We start from the raw sequence: 9129 nt of genomic DNA, 5'->3' as shown, positions 1-9129 counted from the left end.
GACCCACCATACATACATACATAATACATACATACATATATATATATATATATATATATATATATATATATATATATATATATATATATATATGTGTGTGTGTGTGTGTGTGTGTGTGTGTGTGTGTGTGTGTGTGTGTGTGTGTGTGAGTGTGTGTAAGTGAAATGCTTGACAGACCCAAGCAAAATTTTGCACACGGCCTCTATGTCGCCACAGAAAGGTTTATAACTCAAAATCAATCCCCTACCCCGTGACAGACATACAAACACAGACAAAACAAATGAAATGTTGGTTTTTATGTCACCTTATCCTTCAGTGCTTTATGGGTTAATTCTCATTTTTCACCTGGCGCTCCACCTTTTCTGCCAGGCGCTGTTACACATATGATTTACCTACAACAATAAATCAAAATCCCCTATAACATCAATTTTTTTTATCAGAATTTATGTGAATTCTGATCATAATTTTTATGAGAATTATTATTATAATCGTTTATTTCCTCGATAAAATCAACATTGAAAACCTATATTGGTTTAAATTAAGTTTGGAATTAATTATCGGCAAGAGAGTGGTGAGGAGCAAGAGACAGCAGACGAAACAGTTGCCAGTTAACCATATATACAGGCCTTCCTAAGTCTATCTCAGCACATTGTGAATTTGATAAAAGAACTAAGTAATGTTTTTCATACAATCATGAACATAGGATATGCATGAAAAAACGAAGGTTCAACTTAAATTCAGTGATTCACACACTTTTATTTAAAATGGACACGTGGCATTTATATCAACCCGTGAACAGCAAGGGTGGAAAAGTAGCTACTAGTCAATTCTCACCTATTGCTATATTCCCATTATTTAGGGAAAAAATAAAATATTTATTTATGGTTATTTATTAGAATTATATATACTCGTTTCTATCTTTTATCAACGTGTATTTATTCAAAAGAAAAGATAAATGTTACCTTACATTCCTCCAAGAAGGGAATGTTTTTGTTTATGATACCTTATTATGTCATTACCATGGATACAAACTGACCATTAGGTGCTCGCCAAACCCTGCTTTGTACAGGTTGATATAGTTGCCGTACGAATGTGCATAGCAGTAATTATTTCCTATCGTTCCGTGTAACCGTATATAGAATGCTACGTTCATAAATTTGATGTCATTGTAAAACTAATGAGATGTGACATATTATGCTATGGTAAAAACATCCATAAAACCAATATAAAGTATACGTATCATGAGTTGAAGTTAGCCCTATTGAAAAATATTTTGCAACTTTTTTTTCTTAATTCACCAAAAATCACTAAACAGAAGTGCCTAATTTTTTTATTTATCACAAAAGTAAAATAAATTGCCTTTCTTTTGATATATACTTCATTACTATTTGTGTTAGGTGTGATATGACAAAGGGCAGGGATATAAAGGCAAAATCTACGAACAAGTTGTAGGTTATAGGTAAGTGACACTTGTTGGTAACAATTTTTTTTAAATACCAAAAATAGGTACATTGTAATATTTAATTTTTATTCACACAGTGAGAAAATTCAGTGCTTTCCATTTCCAGTGAATTCTGATGACTGATGAGGGGGTGGAAGACTAACTGCTGCAGCAATTCACTCAATAATAGGAAAGAAGCAAAGAGGCATAAAAAAGTATAGTCTGATTATTTCTAATTAAAAAGACATAGATTCTTATACAATATTAATAAACTAGTTTAAATTAGAACCTGAGAGAGAGAGAGAGAGAGAAAGAGAGAGGCAGTTGATATGATATCATTCAGAGTTTTCCCAGGCAATGCCAGCTTGGTTAGCTAGTATATATATATATATATATATATATATATATATATATATATATATATATATATATATATATATATATATATATATATATGTGTGTGTGTGTGTGTGTGTGTGTGTGTGTGTGTGTGTTATATGGGTCATTTGGCTAATTGAGTTAATTTGTAATATCTTGGATTTGTCTAGCCTTGCTTTACCTAAGACCCACGTAATCCTGTCAGTTAAGGCTAAAAGTTACCTAAAAAAAGACAGATAACAAGTGTAATTAGATGAAGTCGCCAGTTGAGACTAGAGTTTCTGAATACAAAGATTTATTCTGAACCACATGAATTAACTCAACATTGCCCAAAACAACTAGTTCAACAAAGTAAAATAAAAGTGTGAATTGATTCCTTTATGGGAGCTAACAGCAGCTCTGACGTCGTCCAACTTTGGACATAAAGTATCTCAACCTAAAGTATGACTAGCACAACAGCTCGGGGCCTCTTGTGATGCTCCTATAGGGCAAATTACTGCAACTGCTCAAATTGAGGCTCTTGGCACCAAGGATGCTAATTCTTCTCCGAACAAGAGGATGGCCAGGTCCAAGATGTACACAATTCTGGAAGAGATGTATCAAGATAACACTCCTGTACTGCAGAAACTCTCCTCATCATTAATTAATTGCAAGGGATGAATCTTAGATCAAGACTATTACTTTAACACCTTGGAGGGTAACATGCAATTTCACTAAGCAACAATAATTGTACTTAATATATTTGACTTCATAAATGGGATATGGTTTTACTAGGATTTTCTTAGTCCCTTGCTGTTTAAAAAAGGAAAACTTGAATCATGGAAAATGAGATTTGCAGTCTAAGGGAAAGAGAACTGGGAGTAATTGTCAAAATCCGAATTACTGCTGGGAGAGATAATGTAATGATCAATTGCATCAAAAGTCCTTGGTCCATTGGAATAGCAATCCTTTCCCCATGTTTGAAAGGACAGAGCCAAAGGGGCCTAAGTGGGCTGCCCGGAAATACGTCTTGCTTCAACAGGCGCTACTCTGAGTCTCTTTTTGGAGCTTGGGTTAGCTTGGGTCACGAATGGTCTTGGCTCCTCCCACAAGCCAACTTGGCTTGGACATAGGTATTGTCTGGAAGTTGACGGATTACCAGTACAAAAGGTCATAGAAAATTGATCTTAAGGTACAGTCTATCTAAAGTTTGTCCTAGCAAAACCTATTCCATCTTATATCCCTCTAAACTAAAATTCCCTACCCCTTTGACAGTTGGGATCTGTTCAAAACAACTCCTGCTACTTCCCTCCCCTTGTCTCTTTTGAGAGGCATCTACTCTTCCCAGCTCTAATGTTAGAATTAATTTTATTCTATTTCGATCAAGGCAGAGAGGTCAAACAGATTATATTCTTAATAGCTTCCCCTTAAAAGGACTTCACTCCCTTTCGGGCATGAAGGTCTGTACTAAGTAAGCTGTTTGCCTTGATTACTTTACTCTTTTCCCCTGAACAGATTTTGCCATTGCATGCAACTAGCTAAGGATCTACCTGACTTTAGAATGAGATATGAGCTTTAATCACTTACTTTCTTCAGAATCCTAACACTACTTAAAGGTGCTTATGGATATTTACATGCTACCTCTGATGATCATGATATTCAGTCTTAGCCAAATGATACATTCAATTGTATATTTTATGACATAACCTATTAGAACACTGCTGTAGCACCAACGTGAATGACAATGAACTAGCTAAGTTACAATATTCTTACAAGTATATAATTTGTTACTCTAGAATTTGCCATCATAGTCAACATAGTCATACCTTGGGTTTCTCTAAATGAGTTGTTTTAGATAATAAATGCTTTCCTCAACTGAGGTGTTATGCCATGCGTGTCATGAGCTCAGTGGCTTTATTCACAATAGTTACAACTACTGGCTTCACAAGTTATACTTATGTAGTGACTGCTGCTCATTACAAGATTTAAATGACAAGGTTACTGTTACTACTTACTGAATCTGGTCTAGGCTGTTAATAAGACAGAGATCACGCTGGCTACCTCCTCTTGGCAGGTGCCAGGATCACTCTGAGATGGAGAGGCACTGTGCCGAGGAGGCACGAGTGCCAGGATGAGCTTGTGGCTCTTGCAACTACTTGGCTCTCTTCTGCCCCTTCTTCTTTTTTGGGTTTCTCCAAGGCCTATCTGTGGCAGTCCTAGGAGGTGATGAGGTCACCGACACTGGGGAAAGACCAGCATACTATAGGGTTCGAAGTTAGGGGTAACCTTTGAGGCTATGGGAGAGCCCCCTACTTTGGCTGCTGCGACAACCGGAGCAGGAATGGTCTCAACCTCTGCGTTTGGAGAGGTCACTTCCTGGTCTCCCAAAGAAGGTGTAGGAGTTCGATCACCAGAGGTTTATCCTCTGGGGACGGATTTGGTGAGGAAGAAGTGTTGGGTGTCGGATGCTCACATGTTGCTAGAATTAATGCTGTGAAGGTTCCTGGGTCTTCCGTAGGAGGATCCGTCTCATGATCTAGAGCTGGGACAGGGTCCAATTCTTGTAGTGGCTCAACATCCGAGATGGATGGAGAGTTGCACTGCTCAGAGCTTGCAAGTGGCACTGGCAGAGATTGATGGTCAGGCATGCCTGACGAGGGGTTGGGAGGTTCAATACCTCATGGATGGCTTAAGTTGGGCTGAAACAGATCCCTGTCCCAGCTGGAGGTCAGTGCCTCTTGGAGATTCTTGATTTGGGGCGTCCACTAGGCATTGCTTATTTGGGCAGCCCTCCCAACTAGTGGAGTAGCATGTCACCTTGCATGCTCTACAGTGGCACTGCTTCCCTTGAGTGTCCTTTTGTGAAGAGGGAGGACTAGGCCTGGAATTGTTTTTGCGTGTGCCCCTTCCATTGACAACTGCGGCATGCGGAAGGTATTACTTTTTGTTTTGGTGGCATACCAATCAAAGTGGCTGTGCTAGAGTTTGGTGATCCTTCAGTCGAGGCCTCCATTGAGGAGGTAATAGGGCTGTGAAGTGGTGTTGGGGAAGGGCTTCCCCAGAGGTGGTCTCAACCCAACAGGAGGTCCACTCCAGGCCTGATTCCATTCACCATGCCAAGGCGGAGAGGTAGTGAGCCCCAAGGTGTCATAACCTGGAGCTTGACTGTGGGAACGGTTTTGGTGTGGCCCTCTACCCATTTCATCTCCCACTGAGTTTGTCCATCAACTGTGGCACTGGCTGGCTCTTGGTGCCTGGAAATCAGGCTAACGTTGGCTGCAGTGCCTACCATGACCAGAAGGGCCACGGGCAGGCTAGAGCCATCAAAGGGTGTCACCGAGATGAATTGGCATCCAGCCTCTTGTGATGAAGTATTTTCTGCAGCCCGGCTGCAGAGAACAAGGTGCTTATTAAGTTGACGAACTTGGTGGCTGGGACATGATTTTGGCAGGCTGGATATCCAGCACTATAGTGGCTGGCAGCACCATAGGATTGACGAGGGCCTTTTGTGGGGGCTCAGTTACCTGCGGTGACTGTGGGTGGAGAAGATTGAGTGGAAGTAGAGAGAGAGGAGTTCTGGTTATTTGCAGAAGGCAGCTTATGGGTGCCCAACTTGTAGTAACAATCAGATTCAGTGTGCCCCACCTTCTTACAGTGGGTACATGTAGGCTTGCTAGGCAGTCCACTCTTCGGGCGAGTCAAGCCTGAGGGTTACCCGGGTGGTACTATGCACCTTTGAGATGTGCTGTGAGACTGGTTGTAGGTTCCCAGAAATCGGACATATGGCAGGCTTCCATAAGTGTTGTGGGCTGCTTGTCATTTAGATACACAGCAAGGGGCCCAGGGAAACATTGGAAAAGATCCTCCAGCATGGTCCGATTGAATAGGTCCTTGAATGTAGTGCATGACAGGGAGTTGAACTAGCGTGTACTGGACTGGGTCTTGTGACAGGCCCATTTGGTCCAGGCCCAGCCGACTTCCTTGGCAAGACCTCAGAACCATTGTCTCCATTTCTCCAGGGTGATTTTGTAAGTTTTGGTTATGACCCTACAAACTTCTGCCATGCTGCCTCTTTGATTCTTCTCCAGTGAGCGGAGGGCTGCCTTAGCTTTACCTTCCATGTGCTTGGCAAGCACTAAGGGCCTCGCTGTCTCGGTGGTGTTGTAGTTTTCAAAAAGTCACTATTTCCTCCAACCATGCTTCTGGTTCTTCCTCAGTCCACTTGGGGACGAGCAAATTATTGCTTGATATAGGAGCATTTGGTGCAGCAGGTGTGGGGTTGGAGGCCTGTTGAGTAGCCAGGGCTTCAGCATTTTCCCTTCGAGCCTTCTCCAGCATTAGCTCCTTTTCCTTGAGAGCTAGCTCATTTGCTTTGAGAGCTTGCTTGCTTTCCTTGAGGGCTAATTCATGCTGTATTCTTTTCTCTTCTCTTGCATCTTCCAGCTGCCTCTGCTCTTTGCACTTCCTCTGTTCCTCTCTTTCTTCCCTCTCTTGCTCGGCTAAGTCATCCAGCTGTTCCTTGACCCAATCGTCTAGTTCCGCTCCTTCGTAACAAAGTTCCTTGCCCATGTTTAGGACAACTAGGTGGCATTCCAGTGATATGGTTCTGGGATGGTAAGGATGTCTACTTTGGATGTCTAGACAGACTTATTGATTAGGAAGTGTCCCTCAGATTTGGGTGACACTTCAGTGGTGTGGCATCTTCTCAGTAAGGTGGCACTGTGGCTGCGTGTGCCATGCAAAGGTCACACTTATGGCACTCTGTATCTCTAGGTACAGGTGTAGCATGTGTACTCACAAAGAACTTTTGTCTTTGGTGCCACTATGGCGCCAGTGTGTTCCAAGGAATCAACACTTGTCTTGGAGTACAACTAATTGTACTAAAGGGAAAATGCACTCTGCCCAAGCAGAGTGTAATTAATAAGTAGGAGAAAAAGGAAAGGTAAGATAGGTAAGCACTTCAGTTTGTGACAGTGCCTCAGATTAGTGACACTGTGGAAAAAAAAACAAATTGGTTGTTTTGGCCCTCGTGGTTGACTAGTTCCTAGTACCAGCTGTGCTACTTCCTTTCATGCAGGGGGAGGAAGGCTTTTATGCTTGCATCTGATTGAATTGGCTGGTATATAATGGGTTTTCTTGCCAATATCAACATGCCCTAATTACACCATGCTCTTAGTAATTCTTGATAAAATTTCTTAAGTTGTGTACTGATACGTACAGTTAAATTATCCTTAGTTTCTTTTATATAATTCCCTGCAAAAGTGTATACTTGTGTGTAGGAACTTTCCTAAATAAATTATTCCCTGACTAAATTATTAACTTTCTTTTGCCTGTTGCATAAAATCCTATACCTATTTTTTCCTGTAACTGAAGTATACTTTTTCATGAAGATTTGCGTGTATGGTAATGCACGAGACAAAGTAGTTCGCTAATTCGTGCATATGAAGATGGCATTATTCGTGGCGTCACACAGGTAAACAACAACAGCGACTTGTTTATACCCACACAGTGTTCAAAATGGCATCAGCTATTGTCTGGTTGGCCAACGTTTAAGATGGTGGACGAAATCACGTGACCTTACAGCTGAAGGCTAAGGTGATCGAGTTTAGGGAACTCCGCTTGGCGGAGGAATACCAAAAATCTCCCGCTATTTGTTGGCAATCTTATTCCAATATAAAAGAACAAAACATTTGAATTCCTCATACAAAATGACTGAGGCGTATATGGGGATGCAAGTTCTAACTTAAAATACTACAAAGGTGCGCTTTTTTACGTTATAAAAATGGAAAACGAATTTGTTATGTTTAGGCCTACTCTTTTTTTCTTTTTAGTGCGCCAGCGTTAATCAGACTCACAAGACCGCCATGCTTACTGCGGGGCCTGACAACAAAGAGAGGCACACATGACCCTTACTAGCCTAATTTACGTTAAAGGTAAAAATGCAAATTACAAACCGAACACTGATACTGTTATTTACGTTATTACTGGAAAGCAAGTGAAATTTAATATGATTGTCGCGCGAGTGAAATGTAGTTTCGCTGTTCGCTCAGTGAGGCCTTTCTCTCAGGTTGCCAACAATTATTTATCCCTATGGACTTGTGTAATTTGTTTGTCCTATCCTATGAGAGAAACACTGGGCACAAGTTCTCCTTCTTTTGTCATGCACTAAGCTATCTAGTACAAAATTTTATACCATGCAATACTCATTGGCCAGCGAATGGCAAAATAATAAAAAATGACTTGATAACTTGGTTACAGACCTCGGTAAACTCTAGCTTTCCTTATTGTTGTAAATTGTCAATTATAACTACTCTCATTTAACGCACACTTTCCTACCTAGTCTTCCTATTATTATTACAATTGTATTATTAATATTACTTACCTTGGCCTTTGTTTGGGAGAATTTTGCATGAAGTTGGTTTACTCCGACTTTTAACTTTTAATTAATTCGTATTTAATTTGATTCCAAGTTCTTTCTCTCTGTGAATTAATTAGAGAATACTACTCTTAATTACAGAAATTTTGGCAAGGTCTCGCCACTGTTACGTGGGTCACTTGGCTAATTAAGTTAATTTGTAATATCTTGGATTTATCTAACCTTGCTTTACCTAAGACCCACGTAATCCTGTCAATTAAGGTTAAAAGTTACCTAAAAAAAAGACAGATGATAAATATAATTAGATCGGATTGCCAGTTGAGACAAGAGTTACTGAATATAGAGATTTGTTCTGAACCACATGAATTAAATCAACAACATTACTCAAAACAACTAGTTTCAACAAAGTAAAATAAAAATGTGAACTGATTCCTTAAGGGAGCTAATAACAGCTCCAACTTCATCCCACTTTGGACATAAAGTATCTCAACTTAAAGTATAAATAACGCAACGGCTCTGGGCCTCTTGTGATGCTCCTATAGGGCAAATTATTTCAATCACATGAATTGAGGCTCTTGGCACCAAGGATGCTAATTCTTCTCCAAACAAGAGGATGGCCAGATCCAAGCCGTACACAATTCTGGAAGAGACGTATCCAGATAACACTCCTGTGCTACAGAAACTCTCACTCGTCATTAATTAATTGTAATGGATGAATTTTAGATCAAGAATATTACTTTAACGTCATGGAGGATAGCTTACGGCATTACGCAATTCCACTAGGCAACAGTAATTATACTTAACATATCTGACTTCACAAATGAGATATGGTTTCTCTAGGATTTTCTTAGTCAGTTGCTGTTTAAAAAAGGAAAACTTGAAACACGAAAAATGAGAGTTTCAGTTGAAGGGAAAGAGAACTGGGAGTAATTGTCAAAATCCGACTTACCGCTGG

This window comes from Macrobrachium rosenbergii, chromosome 21 (genome assembly GCF_040412425.1).
Source record: "Macrobrachium rosenbergii isolate ZJJX-2024 chromosome 21, ASM4041242v1, whole genome shotgun sequence".
Lineage (NCBI taxonomy): Eukaryota > Metazoa > Arthropoda > Malacostraca > Decapoda > Palaemonidae > Macrobrachium > Macrobrachium rosenbergii.
The sequence above is the reverse complement of the archived record's forward strand: the minus strand, read 5'-3'. Positions refer to the sequence as shown.